Here is a 17,705-nt window from a genome sequence, read left to right on the forward strand (position 1 = left end):
TACATGGACCTCCTCGCCCCGCGCTTGCTGTTGATCTACAAAGAGGCGAAGCGCCTGGGATACCTCCCGGGATCGATGCGGGAAGCCCTAGTGGTACCTCTGCCCAAACCAGGTAGGCAGACTAATGACCCGGCGTCCTATAGGCCGCTGTCGATGCTCACGGTAGATTATAAGATACTGAGCAGCATCCTGGCATTGAGGTTGTTGGGGCACATGGGCTCCTTGGTACATGACGACCAAGCGGGGTTTATCCCCAAGCGTAACACCACCATGAACATCCGCCGTCTGCTTCGCCTGCTTGAGGATAGCCATGATGGGGCCGCCCAACCCATGATTCTTTCGGTAGACCTGGAAAAGGCTTTCGATAGCCTAGAATGGGACTACCTCCATAGAGTGCTAGGTGCGTTCGGATTGGGGGAGGGTTTCTTGCGCTGGACCGCGGTGCTCTATGCCTCGGCGGTGGCGAGAGTGAAATCGGGCCCGTTGATCTCCCGGCAATACTCGGTAGAGCGCGGCACGAGGCAGGGTTGTTCACTGTCTCCTCTGCTGTTCGCACTGGCAGTGGAGCCCCTGGCGATATCGATTCGCACCGGTGCCCACTACGGAGGGCTGCGAACCGTGCTGGGGCAGCAGTTCATTTCCCTCTATGCGGATGACCTGCTGCTATTTCTGGAAGATGCTGGGGAGGCACTGGCCGCCGCCGATGCAGTACTCACGTCTTTCGGGGCGTTGTCGGGCCTAAGGGTGAACTGGTCGAAAACTTGCTTGTTTCCGGTTCGTAACGGAGAACCCCGGCCTAACACAACTAGGGAGATTCGATGGGCGCCCAGCTGCTTTAAATACTTAGGGAGTCCATATTTACCACTCCTCCGCCGATGTCCTAGAGGGCAACATATCTCGTTGCATCCGGGCAATGAAGGGCAGCATGTCATTCTGGGCTACTCTGCCGCTGTCGGTGGCGGGACGAATTGCGCTGCTCAAGATGGTGGCGCTTCCCCGACTCCTTTATTATTTTAGAACGCTACCGATATGGATTCCACCAGCTGTATTCAGGCACTTAAAATCACTCATGATCACATTTCTTTGGGGGTCGGGCCGCCGCAGGGTGGCGCTTCAGACCCTTATGAGACCAAAGGCGGAGGGGGGGCTGGCAGTCCCAGATTTTGAGACGTATTACTTAGCTGCCCACCTACAGGTTTACACTCAGGAGGTGGCAAGGGGATTCTGAGGGCCGGAGGAGAAGAGAGGCCTGGGTGTCCCCCGGCACGTCCTCTCTTATATTGCGTTGCGGCAGAAGATAGCAGTGAGGGACCTCACGCAGGAGGAGCGCACCATTAGAATGTGTTGGAATCATGTTCAGCGCAAGCTGGGAATAGGCCACCCATACGCCCCGAGATCCCACTGGGAATGATTACCGCGCTCCCCCACGGCGGCGACTGGTCTCAGTTGCGTACCTGGGAGGAGGCGGGTATCCAGGTCATGGGGGACTTGTATGAGGATGGAATGCTCCTACCTTTCCAGACGCTACTGGATCGCTACGACATCTCCAGAGGGGACTTCTTACTACACGCGGCGGTCACCAGAGCGCTGCAAACACATTGGCAGTCCGGGCTAGAGGAACCACCGTTGTCCTTGACATGCCAATACGTGATGATGGCAGCCGGAACGGTTAAAGCCGTAACGTGCTTATATTCTAGGATGACCCAGGAGCAGTTGACTCCATTGGAGGCGCTAAAGGTCAAATGGGAGACGGACATAGGGAAACCCATCCCAGAGACCACATCGGCTCAGCTGTTGCGTCGGGCCTCGAAGAGCTCGCGGAACGCTAGGTTCCAATTGGTTCACTTTTATATTCTGCACCGCGCATATCTCACCCCGGAGAAAATTCGGAGGTACTTTGCCTTTGACACTGCGGCTTGCCCTAGGTGTCGGACGGACGGAGCGGACCTGGCCCACATGTTATGGTCTTGTTCTGCCTTGTCCTCTTACTGGACGATGGTTGGGGACACCCTTAAGGAGGTACCAGGGCGAACCCTCCAGTTTGATATCGCAGTGACGCTGCTGCACTGGTTCCCGCATACCCCTAAGACGCGGGTAACCAGCAAGTTTATAGATATGGGACTGATCCTGGCGAAACGGGAAATAACGCGACGCTGGAAGGCACGAGTTGGTCCGACGGGCACTAAATGGCGCACTGAATTCCTTAAATGGGCTGAGGGAGAGAGCACCCTGCGTTATCAACTGGCGAGGCGGCAACAGAATGAGAAGGCGCTGGACGCTGCGCAGACATGGGAAACATTGGTACAGGCCCTGCGGGACCACAAATCCCCTAGCGACACGGACAGTGACACGGCTGAATTTCCGGCGTCCCTGTAATGCGATAGACTAAATATATACTCCTACATACTCCAGGTAGTTTCCTCCTACACACTCACAGTTGAACTGCTGCTACACTGATGGCGGGGGGGGGGGTTGATGTGCAGACAACACATACTGATTATATCACGAACACTTGACCCTTTATCTGTGTCGTCCTGCCTTCGACTTGTTGGGTGGGCCTTGACGCATCAGGGAGGGGGGGAGGGGGGCCGTTTAGTTTTCTTGGGTTGTTACTTCTTAGGTTTTGCTTAATTACAATAAAGTAAAAGCGGGACTGAACCGCAGGGCAAAGATTATCCGCATCGGGCTTCTGTTGGGCCTACATATATACGTTGTATCTAATGTGCCGCCCGACCTCAGGGTTGTGGGCTGAATGGCCGTGTATCAGTTCCGCAATAAAAATAGTTTAAAAAAAAAAATCAGTACCCATCTTCCGCAGTGGCAACTGAAGATAGGCTCTCATCAGCGGTAGTTGCAGCTCGAAGCCACATACCTCGGTTGGTGTCTACTGGGGCAGTGCCAGCCTCGGGCTGATGTGGGCTCTATGCATCGAGGATGACACAGCTTTGCTCTCCTCAAATGCAGTAGTATCAATCTCTCAAACCTGCAGCAAGCAGCAGAGAGACATGGGAATACCCGCTCTGGCTCAATCTTGATATGGCTCACTCATGACCTGCTCAGAGAGATGGGGAAAGCCCGTATTGCACAGGTTACCCCTGGGTCGGTGTCTTGGGTTGTCAGGTTTCTGTGGGTGTTCCTCACACTGGAAACACAGTGGGCTTCCCCTCCTGGACAGGGTCTCCTCGTGCAGGCCCAGGCCCAGTCCTTCCCTCTCTCAGCAGGCAGACAAGCTTCTAAGCTGTTTAGGTAAGCCCTCCGTCAAAAAGTAGTTACATAAGGTGATGTGTCCTGACCTCTGGGACCTGGCTGTCAAGCAAACACCAGCCCTGGTTACACAGCAGATCTTCGAGTACTCTGTGTAGCACTCGCATTGTTGGTCAAGAACTTGGGACTGGAGCAAAGTGGAATGTATAGATGTAGTTGTTTTTTTACACATTTTCCAGACAGGGGATGAGGATTCGCTGCCTGAAGCTTCTGAACCGGTCTGGGTTGTTTCTCTTTCAAAAGCATTCTCAGGCTGCTGTCCAGACACAGCTTTTATGCTAAGTGGTAACTCACACTGCAGATAGCAAGGGACTTGCTCTAAGCTTGAACACCCAAGACATAGGCACACTGAAACGTGAGTTACTTGTGTCTGCTGCCATAAGCCTTCCAGAAGCAATAATCAGAGATGGGCAAACAGCTGGCCCTGCTTAGACACTTACCCACCTTAAACAACAGAAACTGCAGCCTCACCCCATGGTTCCTGCCATATACCAAATGGCAGTGCTCAGGAACAACTAATGAGCAGTCTGAAAAGAAGAGCCTTCACAGGTTTCAGCATCCCAGCGCGGAGCAGCATCTTACATCACCTGTGCTCTCCAGTAACTGTGCCGCTCGTAGTCGTGAATCAGGTCGCCACTTTGAACTCCGTGGAATTTAATAACTTTCCATTTCTGCTCTACTTTGGGACTGCTGCTGCTGACTTAAGAGCCAGACTCTACCCTGCCCTTTGAACTGCTGCTGGACTCGGGGGTGCGGGACTGCGAGGCCCACAGGTCTTTGCGCTTTTCCCACCACGCGCACCTGGTGCCTCTTCCCGCCCCTCCTCCCTGCTGACCTTGCTGTCTTTAAATACGACTCGCGGCCCCCGCTCCGTGGGCGCCACTCGTAGTCGTGAATCAGGTCGCCACTTCGAACTGCGTGGATTTTAATAACTTTCCATTTCTGCTCTACTTTGGGACTGCTGCTGCTGACTTAAGAGCCAGACTCTACCCTGCCCTTTGAACTGCTGCTGGACTCGGGGGTGCAGGACTGCGAGGCCCACAGGTCTTTGCGCTTTTCCCACCACGCGCACCTTGTGCCTCTTCTCGCCCCTACTCCCTGCTGACCTTGCTGTCTTTAAATACGACTCGCGGCCCCCGCTCCGCGGGAGCCGCTCGTAGTCGTGAATCAGGTCGCCACTTCAAACTGCGTGGATTTTAATAACTTTCCATTTCTGCTCTACTTTGGGACTGCTGCTGCTGACTTAAGAGCCAGACTCTACCCTGTCCTTTGAACTGCTGCTGGACTCGGGGGAGCGGGACTGCGAGGCCCATAGGTCTTTGCGCTTTTCCCACCACGTGCACCTGGTGCCTCTTCCCACCCCCTCCTCCTCCTACTTAAGGAACGCCCCTCACGCCACCGCAGGACGGAGCGCGGGGCGAAGCCCGGGCAAAGGGCGGGCCGTCTTAGGCCGTCAAAGGACGTTTAAGGCCGGGCCGGGCCATCCCTCTAACCTGGTGGTGTGTAAACTTTGTTTTGTACTACTATCTGTGGTTCTTATAATCTCGTAGCACTAATATTGCTTATAGTTACTCCCAACATGCCTTTACGTTCGGGTAAAGAGAGAACTATGCAAGTGTCGACACCAAGTGGCATGGTTTCTGGGACCCTTGATGCTTTTTTTAAACGAGCTACAGGCATCTTGGAGAAGGAAATAGCCTTCGCTGAGAAGCGTCTATCCCTGGACCTTATTTCCGGAAAACGATCTTCCTTAGGACATATTGGTTCAGTGGTATCCCCCGCTATTCAAGCTCCCATAATGAGTCAGGAGTTACATCAAGACTCTATGCTGGTAGAACTAAGTCAAGAGGTTGATTGCTCAATATTAATTACAACCGATAGGGGGCACGCCTTCTAGCACCATCAGTCATAGTGGTGGCGAATGTTCGATATCTTCAAGTCCCGAACCAAATAATTCAAATAAGAGTGGAATTCGAGACTCCAAGTGTGGGAAAAGGAAAAGGAGGGAAGGAGCCGTTAAGGGGAGTTCTTCCAAAATTCCCAAATTTAACGCCACATCCCAGCTCCCACAGGTTCTAATAGGTCCCCCGCCTCCCATACTGGTACCTTCTGACACTGCTGGTCAATGCCCAACCTGTAAATGTAAGGAGGATGGTCTTTGGGAAAGATGGAAATCCTAATTAAATCCCTCATGTTACCCTTAATGGAACGTGCTAGGCTAACGAACCAGAAACTTGATAAGTTGGAGAATCTAGTTACTGCCAACACCAGCACACTTAATAACTTAGTAAATACACCGAATAACCCCAAAGCTACTACCATTGCTGCTAAAGCAGCGGGGTCTGGTGCGACTACTAATAATTCGGTTCCCCAAATTAGTGCTAAGCTAACGAACAAACAGCAAGGTCGAATACAGTTGGAGAAAGCCCCCGCGAGTAATAACTTGGTAGCTACTATTAGAGGAGGGCCCCTGAAGGAAGGCAGTAGGTCCATCCCACAGCCAACTTTAGGTATACAACCAAGGGTTGGGCGGGTTAGTCAGCTTACCCTATCGGGGAAGAAGAAGGCCCGAAACAGAGCCCCCCCAGTATTGACCTTCTCCCGGAGGCTACCCCTTATACCATCATATTGACGGGTGTCTCATCTATTGGGGAGGACAAAACTGAATCATTTAGGGACCTGAAAAACAAAGTTGTTTTTTGGTTGAATAAAAATAGAACACTTCCCCCCTCCTCCAACACAGAGATCTTAAGTGTTAGAAGAGTAAATTGGGTGGGACACAACCCAAAAGACCTAGATTGTGATTGTGTCATCATCAACTTTAGGGACCCCTGGGTGGTGGACTTTGTGCGTGGAGAACCGAGATTTGGCAGGATGGGTGATGTCCAATCACTGGGCCTTCAGTACTTCTATCCTAAAAGGATTAATGAACCCCCTTATAACCCGACTAACCCCTGTTACAGAAGACCCTTTGGCAGACTTCCTCGTGAATTTACTCCACACATCCCACCTTTACCCCACCTGTACAATCGCTTTGAACCATTATCTGGTTTGGAATGTATTGATTGACTTTCTTTTTTGGCTGGTGGGGACATTCAAACTGCAAATTATGTTAGTGAAGACGCAGGATTCAGTATTAGTGAGGAATGTGGGGTTGACTATAGTAAGGGCCCCGAAACTGGGCCTTCGGAAGTGGCCTTAGAGGGCCAGGAAGGGGGTTATTAAGTGGAAGGGTCTGCTAGGTGCATTATAGACTGTGACCATCCAGTTAGTACAGCTCCGATAGAGGGTGGGGGGTTAGGATATAATCTGGGAGCTACAATCCAATGTGAACTGACCACTCAAGATCCCATGATCAAATTGGCCTCATGGAACATCGCAGGGCTGAGAGGGAAACTTGAATCAGCTGACTGGGCAGATTTCATAGACGAGTTTGATATCCTGATTTTCCAAGAAAGTTGGGCTATTGACCCGATTTATCGGGCAGGTTATTTAAATTTTTTCAAACCAGCAATCCGGGGAACCAAAGGAAGAGCATCAGGTGGATTAACTATATGGGTAAGGCAGTCCATTAGTTACAGGCCAGTAGAAGTGTTAGTCCATAAGCCTGATATACTGGGAATCAAGCTGTGCAGGGAAAATTATCAGGATATTTTTATTATTAACATTTATGCCCGTGGATTACCTGGAGGACGGAGTCCGGCAATTATTGATGAGTTAGATTCTTACCTGGAATTAATTGGGAGGGATACATTTATAATTGTTGCAGGGGACTTAAATTGCACTTTTGAACATTGGTCGTGTGAGGGTGGGGACATTCGCGCTGAGGAAGCTGCTGTATGGAATGTCCCAAACCTGGCATTGAATCCCATTAAGAAGGGTACGGAGGCAGCCTTGCATTGGTTGGGCCTGTGTCTGGAGTGGGGGCTAAGAGCTGCTAACGGCCGCTCAATCTCCGACAAAATTGGACAGTCAACTTTCGACAACGGAGTAAGCAATAGTAGAATTGATTACTTCCTAACTAAAATAGAGTATTGGTCATTTTTGGATGATATGTTAATTTCCACTCGGCCCGAGAGTGACCATAATCCGTTGATCTTAAGTTTGAAATTAAAGGATGGCCCTGGCCGGGCTCGTACAGCCAAGAGCCTTACAGCGGAGGCTATCTTAACAAATGACAGACGTAGGGTGCGTTGGTGTAGGGTTTTAGAGGATTCTGATCTCTTAGACAGGATCTCCCATGTAGTTTCATCTACCTTGGGTGTCGTTCAGGAACTGACTCCCATTGACCCGGGGTCACTTGAGCAGTTTAGTGTCCATCATGAGCTGCTCTTTGATAATTTGAAAGCTCTACTAACCAAAACTGGCAATAATGGGAAAGTCCCGACTCCTTTATTGCGCCAGAAATGGTATAACAAAACCTGCCGGCAGGCGCATAGTTGTCTGGTCAAAGCTATTAAATCTAGAGTTACTGCTGACATTAAATAGGCGAGACTACAGTACAAGAAGGCCCAATGGGAGGCGAGGAGAGAGTGGGATGATAACCATTGGCTGGACTTATATGTAGCTAGTCTGTCCTCAAACCAAATCAAATTCTGGGAGGTGGTGAAATAGGGCAGGAATCTGGATATGCAAATTCCGGAAAATCACGTCTCAGTTGACTTATAGGTGGACTACTTCTCAACCCAGTTTAGAGGTCTTGAGCCAGTGGGACTTGTACAGGCCGGTAAAGACCCTGGCATGGACTGCATCCCGGCTGACTTATTTAAGTCTGACCCCACGAATTGGGAACCTTAAATCACAATGTTTGCAAATGCTATTGCGAATGGGGCTAGGATTCCCGACTCATGGAAAGGGGCAGAAATCCTTCCTATTTTCAAAAAAGGTGATCGTTTGGCCCGAGGGAATTATCGCCCCATTAGCCTCATCGATGCCCTACAGAAAATTATAGCAAGGATGGTGCTCGCTAAAATACAGGGGTGGATGGAAAATGAGAATATTCTTTCCCCGATGCAAGCAGGCTTTAGATCATTCACCAGCACAATCGACCAAGTGTTCAGATTTATTCTGATATACTGGAAGGTTGTGCTTCTGGGCGGAGGGTCGATATATGCTGCGTTTGTGGACCTTAAGTCCGCATTCGATCTTGTTCCCAGGGCAAAGTTATGGGCTGCATTAAGTAATATGGGTATGCCCCCTGAACTCTTGGAATTAGTGGAAAGATTACACGAAGGTAACTTTGCTAGGGTCAGGTGGGGTAGACAGGTGCAGGTGACGGAGCGATTTCCCGTTACACGTGGCGTTCGCCAGGGTTGTGTTCTGGCACCCACTCTGTTTTTATTGTTTATTAACCAAGTTGTGCAATTCTTAGCAGTTACGCCGACTGACGCGCCTACTCTGGGTGGCTTTACATTTCCATTGCTCATCTTTGCCGATGACACCTTAATTCTCTCAAAAACACAAAAGGGATTACAGACAGCGATTAATAGGTTTGAGGCTTTCTGCAAACTGAACGATCTGCAGGTAAATGTGAGAAAAAACAAATTTATGGTTCTAACCAAAAATAGGCCACTAAAGAGTCACGTTAGCATTAACGGTGTGGAATTAGAGCAGGTGGAGGTTATGACCTATCTTGGGGTGCTCCTGGATTATAGGCTGCGATGGAAACCCCAGATCGAAGCACTTTGTTTGAAATTTGCTCGATTAACGGGGTGCCTAATTCAGGAACAAAGAAAGTCACAAACCAAAAGGGTAATGCCTGCACTAAACATGTATGATGCCAAAATTAGATCTGCTATTCTGTATGGTGCTGACCTATGGGGCTTTACGGACCTAGCCCCTTTGGCTAGAATCCAAAATAAGTTTCTGCGTAATTTAGCAGGCCTTCCGCAATCCACCCCAACCAAACCATTACAGCTTGATATGGGGTGTCAGACGATTAAAGAGCTAGCGCAGTTTCGGATGGTAGCTTTGTGGAGGCGAATTTGGTCAACGCCGGAATTAGCCCGCTTTGCTATCGAAATCTTAGATGTAAGATCGATCATGGGATCAGGTAATATCCCTTGGTTTAGACAGGTGAAGCTTATCTTGGAAAATATGGGACTTAGCTCACTGTGGGTAGCCCCGGGGTAAGAGTATTCTGCATCATTCAGAAACTCTGTCCCTCACCACCTCCCTTTTCCAAAATCGGTTTTATCCACACTATCTGTGGGAGGGTATACTCAGACGTGAGTCCCTTGCTCATTGCACCATCAGGATTCAAGCAAGCCGGGCCGAAGAAGGCTGTGATGCCAGAAACCGGTCCCCGGAAGCTTGTTTCCTTCCCAGTATAAGAATTGGCGTGGTAGTTTGGTTTGCCCTGTTCCCATCATGCACCTGGACAGGAACAGACTAATTTGCATATAGCCAGGTTCTGAACTGGGATGGTGCAGTGAGCTAAAAAACCGTGATGGATTAAAACCATGATCTATTGACTTGGTAAGAGTATTCTGCATCATTCAGAAACTCTGTCCATCACCACCCCCCCTTTTCCAAAATCTGTTCCCATGAGGCACAGGGTCAAGACTGATTTGCATATGGCCATGTCTGAACTGGGGTGGTGTGGTGAGCAAAATAACGATGGATTAAACCCAGATCTGTGACTGGAGGTGAATGTTTTGCCATTGTGCAACATTCCGTCCATCAATTGTTTTTGCATTTGTCACCCCGAGTGGGACGGGTATGCTCAGACGTGTCCAGTGCTCTCCATGCCACTGGAATCAAGCTATCCTGGCTGATGATGGCTGATAGCCAGAAACCGGTCCTAGGATGCTGGATTCCGGTCCAGGGAAGACATGGTTTGGCAGTTCGGGCTGGACTGTTCCCATGAGGCACAGGGTCAAGACTGATTTGCATATGGCCATGTCTGAACTGGGGTCGTGTGGTCAGCAAAATAACGATGGATTAAACCCAGATCTGTGACTGGGGTGAATGTTTTGCCATTGTGCAACATTCCGTCCATCAATTGTTTTTGCATTTGTCACCCAGAGTGGGACGGGTATGCTCAGACGTGAGTCCCGTGCTCTCCATGGCACAGGAATCAAGCTATCCTGGCTGATGATGGCTGATAGCCAGAAACCGGTCCTAGGATGCTTGATTCTGGTCCAGGGAAGGGTTGTATGACGATCCATCGGCCGCAACGTCCTCGCGGGCGTTCGCATCGCAGCCAATACATCGCAAATGCAATTACACCGGCCATTTTGGCATCGCACGTCGTTGCGACGCAAATGCGGCCACAGACTAGGATCGAGTGTCACATCGGCGACATGACATCGCACGACATGACAACGCGATGTTATTGTATATATTGTGTTGCACACCGTGTCTGCACCCATTTGTGCCTGTGTAAAAGACCGGGTTTTTACATCTAGATATTCCAATGAAAAAGCGCGTTTCACACTTTTCGAACGTTAAATGTTAAATATTCCACATAATAAACGGACACTTTGTACAAGGCGCTATTAACCGACGGGGTTTCTGGGCGCTGGTAAACAAAGGCATGGGACAGACACGTGCTCGTCGTCCAAGTCTCCGGTTCCAGTCTCTAGTCATAACCTAAATATTTTATAATGTAAGAGATGTGTAAGGCTCTATTAATAAACATGTTTATGGGCTGCTGTAAACACAACCTTCAGACACACAAAAATAATCAAAATAAAAAATAGATGAAGCCTTTGTCTGTTGTTTTCTGTATTTCCGCACATTTGCCGCTCCTCGTTTTATGGACCACAACCTCTCCTTCTCTGAAACTAGTCACCTGCAAGTAATCTCCTCGGGGCTGTCTGTTCTGTCATCAAAGATTGGCATGAACTCACACACATCACAGAATCGAAGAGTTGGACCCCTGGGGGCCGTGTGCATCCATCCGATGCTTGTGCTACTAGAGCGAAGAAACATGTTTTTATAGCGCTTCATGATGTGTCCTTATATCACTGAATATGTTCATTATAGCTTCCTACCAGAACCGGCGCGTTGGACCCCATCTCCGTATCTGTGTTTAACGCCCGTGTGCACAAGAAGCCAGAAATATGAATGTTTTTCATAGCGCCTTGTATATGTGTATGAGAGATGTATTTTTGTAGCGCCTCGTTATTTAAGTTATAATTCATTTCAGAACCGAAGTGCTGGAGCCCCTCCCGGCGAAATATGTTTGAAACTGATATGAGCAGAAATGTATTTCTATTTATGGGACATTCCAGGCGTTCTCCAGTACCAGGAAGAATCCATTAATTCCGGACTTCCTGATAATTTAAGGCGGCCAGTTGCACAGCTCCATCTGTGTACAGGCTGTGAGAGCGCATTGTGCCTCAGTGACAGGCAGGCAGGATTGTTTGCTGTGGGAGGCCTTCAACCCGGGAAAACATTAACAATCACAGGATGATACAAAGAAGTAACACATTTTGCGGACAATGCATCAATCCATACAGCCATCCATTCATTATACGGTCCGCCATCAGGCACCCATTCATCCATCCGCCGCAATACACCCATCCACACTTCCCCATCCATGCATCCATCGATCTATCCACCCACCCAGCACCCATCCATGCATCCATCCATACACCCATCCATGCATCCATCCATACAGCCATCCATTCATTATACAGTCCGCCATAAGGCACCCACCCATTCATCCATCCGCCGCCATGCACCCATCCACACTTCCCCATCCATGCATCCATCGATCTATCCACCCACCCAGCACCCATCCATGCATCCATCCATACACCCATCCATGCATCCATCCATACAGCCATCCATTCATTATACAGTCGCCATAAGGCACCCACCCATTCATCCATCCGCCGCCATCCACACTTCCCCATCCATCCCCATTCTTAATTCATGCATTCATCCACCCACGCCATTATAACATACATAAAAAGTGAAGGTAGCGCTGCACTTGTAAGTGTGGCGACTTGATAGGAGGCTCGAACCCTGGTTGTCAGCACCAAAGTCGGCAGACTAATCGGCCAGACCACATCCTCTCTGTGTCATCGATGCGTTATTTCTTAGATACATCAAATAATAACATCTTGCACCATTTTTTAAAGTTGCAGGCCGTTTTTAAAGTTGCATCATTATCATAACAACTTGCATCATTTTTTAAACTTATTCGTCCGTTTGTGTTCGATTTTTTTGCCATGTAATCGACCGTTTTTAAAGTGGCATCATCATTATCAAGTTATTCGCCCGTGTGTGTTCTACTTTTTTTACGATGTAATGGCATTCTAACATCGCATGCGTTGTCATTGCATGCGATGTTAATGCCATCGCGCCGTAGTAGCATGCGGAGTAATAGGCTGCGATATGAACGCCCATGCGATGTAAACGTCACGGTGCGATAGCGCCGCGATGTATTTACATCGATGTAATGGGTGTTTCCCCCAGGGAAGACATAGCTTGGCAGTTCGGGCTGGACTGTTCCCATGAGGCACAGGGTCAAGACTGATTTGCATATGGCCATGTCTGAACTGGGGTGGTGTGGTGAGCAAAATAATGATGGATTAAACCCAGATCTGTGACTGGGGATGAATTTTTTGCCATTGTGCAACATTCCGTCCATCAATTGTTTTTGCATTTGCCTTCCATTATTGGGCACTTATGACTCCCTCCTGGTCATGAGTAAAGGCAATCGTGTATTCATCCCATTCAGTTTTTGCAGGTGCCCCGTCCATTGCCGCTGCTCTGCTAAGGTAGTCCGCTACTCTGTTCTTGTTTCCCGGGATGTATTCTACTTCATCTACAAAGTCTAGTAGCCTGAGGGTCATTTTGGCAATGCGCGGAGTGGCGTTGGCATGTCCGCTTGAAATAAGCACTTTGACCAGGGGCTTGTGATCCATCCGGAGCAAGAACTTGGAGCCCCAGAGGAATTGACGGAATTTCTCTATCGCCCAGACGGCCGCCAGCATTTCCTTTTCAATAACACTGAACTTTTCCTCATTGGGAGCAAGGGAGCGGGACGCGAAGCTGATGGTGGTGACAGCGCCGTCTTCAGATTTTTGTGATAGGACAGCTCCCAATCCCTTGTCACTAGCGTACGTGGTGAGGATGGAGAGGGCATTATGGTCGAATCCGTGTAAGGGCATGGTGTCGCAAATGTCTACTTTGATTTGGCAAAACTCCTCATTGGCGTCATCCGTCCATTGGAATGCATTTTTTTCTTTCAGTATCTGACGTAGATGATGTGTCTTGGTGGCGAAGTGTTGTACAAATTTGCTATAGAACTCTGCTAGTCCGAGGAAGGAACATACTTCTTCTTTGTTCTGGGGTGTGGGTGCCGACATAATGGCCTCTACATTAGCTTATTTCGTGTCCCAAGTGTGTAGGGCAAATTTGCACTTTTCCCACTCCGCAGTGAGGCCATTTTGTGACAGGACTCATAACACCGTTGAGAGTTTCTCGTTGTGGTCTTGTCGAGATTTTCCCATTATGAAGATGTTGTCCTGGAAGTATTGCACGCCTTTAATGTCTTTAAATAGTCTGTGCATCAGTTTTTGAAAGACGGCTGCAGCAGATGCTAGGCCAAAGGCATGCGTCGGAACCGGTAGCAGCCAAATGGCGTGATGAACGATGTGAATTCTCTGCTGGAGGGGTGTAGTGAGATTTGGTGGTAGGCCGCTGTGAGGTCGATTGTGGAGAACCATTTGATCCCTTTAGTTTGAGCCAACATCTCGTTTATCTTGAGTAAGGGGAATTTGTCCACTATGATGTTTTTGTTGAGTTCTCTAAGGTCGATACACAGGGGCACCTTACCGTTGGGCTTGCGCGCGACGACCAAAGGCGCCAACTATTCCGCGCTCTCAATTGGCTTAATCACCCCGTTATCTTCCAATTATTGCAGTTCGGCTTGTACTGCCTCCCTGCAGTTGAAGGGAATGCTCCTTACTTTGTGGCATACCGGGACGGCTCCTTCTTTGAGACAAATCCTGTGTGTGAATTTTGTGAGTCGGCCAATGGAGCCGCCGAAGACAGCAGGAAAATCTTCCTTCCACGTCGTGCTGTCGTGGGTGTGTGGGTTGTTGGTCATTAGTACTTGTGTGGTACCACCCGGGTTCAGTTGAATCCCTAGTGCCCCTTGGTCGGCCCACCCCAACAGTGAGGGACCTGTTTCGGTTACATACAGTTTGCACTCTGTTGTCCTTCCCTTAACCTCAAACTGTAGGGGGCGAAAGCCCACCATGGAAATTTTCTCCCCAGTGAAGGTGACCAGATGGACGTCTATGGGGAAGAGGTGAGTGCCTAAGATGTGTACCAAGTCCCTTTCCCATATGTGGCGCTGAATGATGGTGTATGGGTATCCAGAGTCGGCTACCATGGAGACCTGCACTCCCCCAATGGACAACAGACAGGAGGGTTTTTTGGTGCTGTTGCAATCAATACCTAGAATTTGATCATCAATACATAAAACGCAATCATCCTCGGCCTCCGCTTCACCCCAGTCCGTGTCGGATTCCTGTGAAACACATTTAACAGCAGCATGGCTAGGCTTGCGCCTACATACTTTATCAAAATGACCCACCACCCCACACAAGGTGCATTTAATTCGGAATGCAGAACAGCGTCTGTCGTTAGCTACGTGCACCAGGCTGCCGCATCTGTAGGAAATTTTCTTGTCGTCGCTGGAGGCCGTATGGGGTCCTGTCCTGGGTGTGGGCTTCCTACTGTACTTTGCCCCTGCAGAGGGCGGAGGTTTCTTTTCTTGGCTTTTCACTTCTGTCACTTTACATACTGTGGTTTTGTTGTCACAGTCTTTTTTCATCGCAACTGCGCAACTTTTGGTCAATTCTTACTTCTTAACCATGGCGATGATCTCATTGCGCGGTTTTCCCCACAGACTTTCTGTATGTTGGTGTTGACGGTGTGCATTATTATCTGGTCGCGTACGAGCTCATCATGGAGGTGCCCAAACTTGCAGGTGACAGCCAACCGTTTCAGCACTGCTACGTAATCTTCTACGGACTCGGTGTCTTTCTGTTTCCTTTGAAAGAAGTTATAAAGGTCATCGGCTGTGCAGACCACTGGCTGGTAGTGACTGTCAAGGTCTTCCAGCGCGTGTTGAAAGACGTCTGTGTCGGTGGGTAGTCTAGTCTTTTTTGCCATGTGTTCATACACTCTCAAACCTACTGGACCCAGGTTGCGCAAGAGGATTTTTTTTTTCTTCGTTTGCTGGAAAATTCTTCCTCTCCTTCATCCTTTAGGGCAGACAAGTAATTTAGGAACTACCCTTTCCAGTCCTCCCACTTCATGGCTGGTTCTCCTGGCTTCGGCAAGAAGGGTACCGGGTTCGTGAGAGAAAAGGTTTGTGCGCACATGCTGGCTGGTTAGTGGACCAGGGACTGACCGGTTTAGACCAGGTAAGGCTGGGCCGTGGTGAGCTGGGTGGACAAACCACAGTAGATCGGTGTACGCAGTAGCCTTCTGTATCAGTCTGGTCCCTGAGAGCGTGACCAAGGTGGTGTGGCGAGTGCGCTGCGACGTCCCTGGGGCCTGTAAGGAAGCTGACGTGAAGCACGGATGAGGGGCACTCCTGGGCAATACCTGTAGGCGACACGGGGCAGTCTGGTGCTCAGGGCAGGGCTGCAGGTACTGCTGGAGGCTGGCACATGGAATAGCAGTGCTGGCTGAGTGCCTCTGCGAAAGACCCTGCTGCGGTAGGTCTGCAAGCGTGCATGCACTTACTGTGAGGGCGTAGGTTGTTGAGGCTGTGTAGGCTGGTGACTGGGTCTTGGTAGCCTGTGTTTCTCTCCCCAGGGGTCTGTCAGGCTGTCCTTCGAGTGGGGCAGCTCCTTTAGCCTTGGCTCCCAGGAGGTGACTCCTCGCATATGCGCTATTCTCCCCCGGGGACCGCAAGGCTCACCTCCTTGTGGGGTAGCTCCTTGGGTCTTGTCTCCCAGGTGGTGACTCCTCGCCCCTGCACTATTCTCCTCAGGGGACTGTAAAGCACTCCTCCGTGTGGGGCAGCTCCTGCAGTCTGGGCTCCCAGATGGTGACTCCTCGCTCAAGCACTATGTAGTTTAAAGGAGGTGCCTGGTGTGTCCCGTTGTCCCACTGCCGCCCTCTTCCCGAGGCCTATGATGACGTGTGGAAGCGCGGAAGGCCGATGGCATGGACGTCACGCTGGTGTTGGACGGCGGGGCGTGAAGCGTTCACCATCCTCGTCGCCAGTTTGTAGAGTCTTAATGTACCCCCAATGGTCGCGTGAGGCCGAGGGGTACTTTCAAGATTGTATTATTTATTTATGAATACACTTCGGGAGAGCACCCGGGACCGCACTGCTCATTACGCCGGCAGCGCTAACATGGCCGCCCGACTTTCCCAGCATCCTCTAGCCGTGACGCGGCAGAGAATGCTAGAGCACTACACCACACCTGCTACCATACATGTGACACATACTTCACATACATGCATTTGGCATGTACATGGAACGCCAGTGCAAGGTTCTCGGTTTCACATTACTGCAGAACTTTGCACAAGAGTGGTCAGTAAACTGCACTCTTAGTGACACAGGAAAAAGGTCTGGTCATACTTTAACTTCAAATACATGGATCGCGGCCATCGCTGCTTTATGTGATACACCCAAGGCATGAACAATAGTCCACTCCTTGCTATAAGGGCACGTTGCGTAGTCTACTCCAGGTCACAAACAAAACCGTTGACGAAATGAACTTCTGGGAAAGATACATTCAAGTCTGGTGGTTCCAGAAAGACCCTCTACTAATGGTAACATAGAGGATGACGGTACCAAGCAGGTGAAGGAGAGCTTATATCTGTGAGCTGCTTCACAGGGTCAGTAGCACTTCCAAAAAAAAGTCTTATCCAAATATGTAAAGTAGTTGCCTCTTATGGATAACTACTGATAGCGTTCAGCAGATCAAAGAGAACTGACAAGGAGCCCTGTATGTGCAGGGGAGGGATATGCCACACACAATTTGCCATGTGTGCAAGTACAAGGGCATAACATTTTGAATTAGGTTTCAGAGCATTGTATAGTTTCCTTCACTAGCTGGATGAATAACCGCACATGAAGAACAGAAACGAGCGTTAAACCTTCAAATTAGGAATAACAGTGTAGCCACACAAGAAACTTGATCATTCAAAAAAGCCTTCTTGTTTATAACCTACTACAACATGCGTTTCATTTTCTTCACTAGGTGACTGCCAGGCTGCCTGCCGGAAAATGTTTCAGAGGTTTCGAGGGTTAATTTGAATCAAGTACATGCTGAATCGCAAATCCGTTAAGAAATCAAATGATGCCGTTCTTATTTACTAATTTATTTCATGGTGCTAACATAGGTCAGAGTACAGGATATCAATCTAATTGTAAGATGTTGTTGATCTTCTAATAGCCTTTTCAACAAAGTACTTTGCAATAACAATTGGAAATGGTATATATAATAAGT

At 49.3% G+C, this 17,705-nt stretch overlaps 1 protein-coding gene across 1 annotated transcript in view; it reads right to left on the reverse strand.

The window, feature by feature from the left end:
- Positions 1 to 17,705, reverse strand: part of TELO2 (telomere maintenance 2) — a 659,928-nt gene that overhangs the window by 501,065 nt on the left and 141,158 nt on the right. The window lies entirely within an intron of this gene.

Source organism: Lissotriton helveticus, chromosome 10, assembly GCF_964261635.1.
Source record: "Lissotriton helveticus chromosome 10, aLisHel1.1, whole genome shotgun sequence".
NCBI lineage: Eukaryota > Metazoa > Chordata > Amphibia > Caudata > Salamandridae > Lissotriton > Lissotriton helveticus.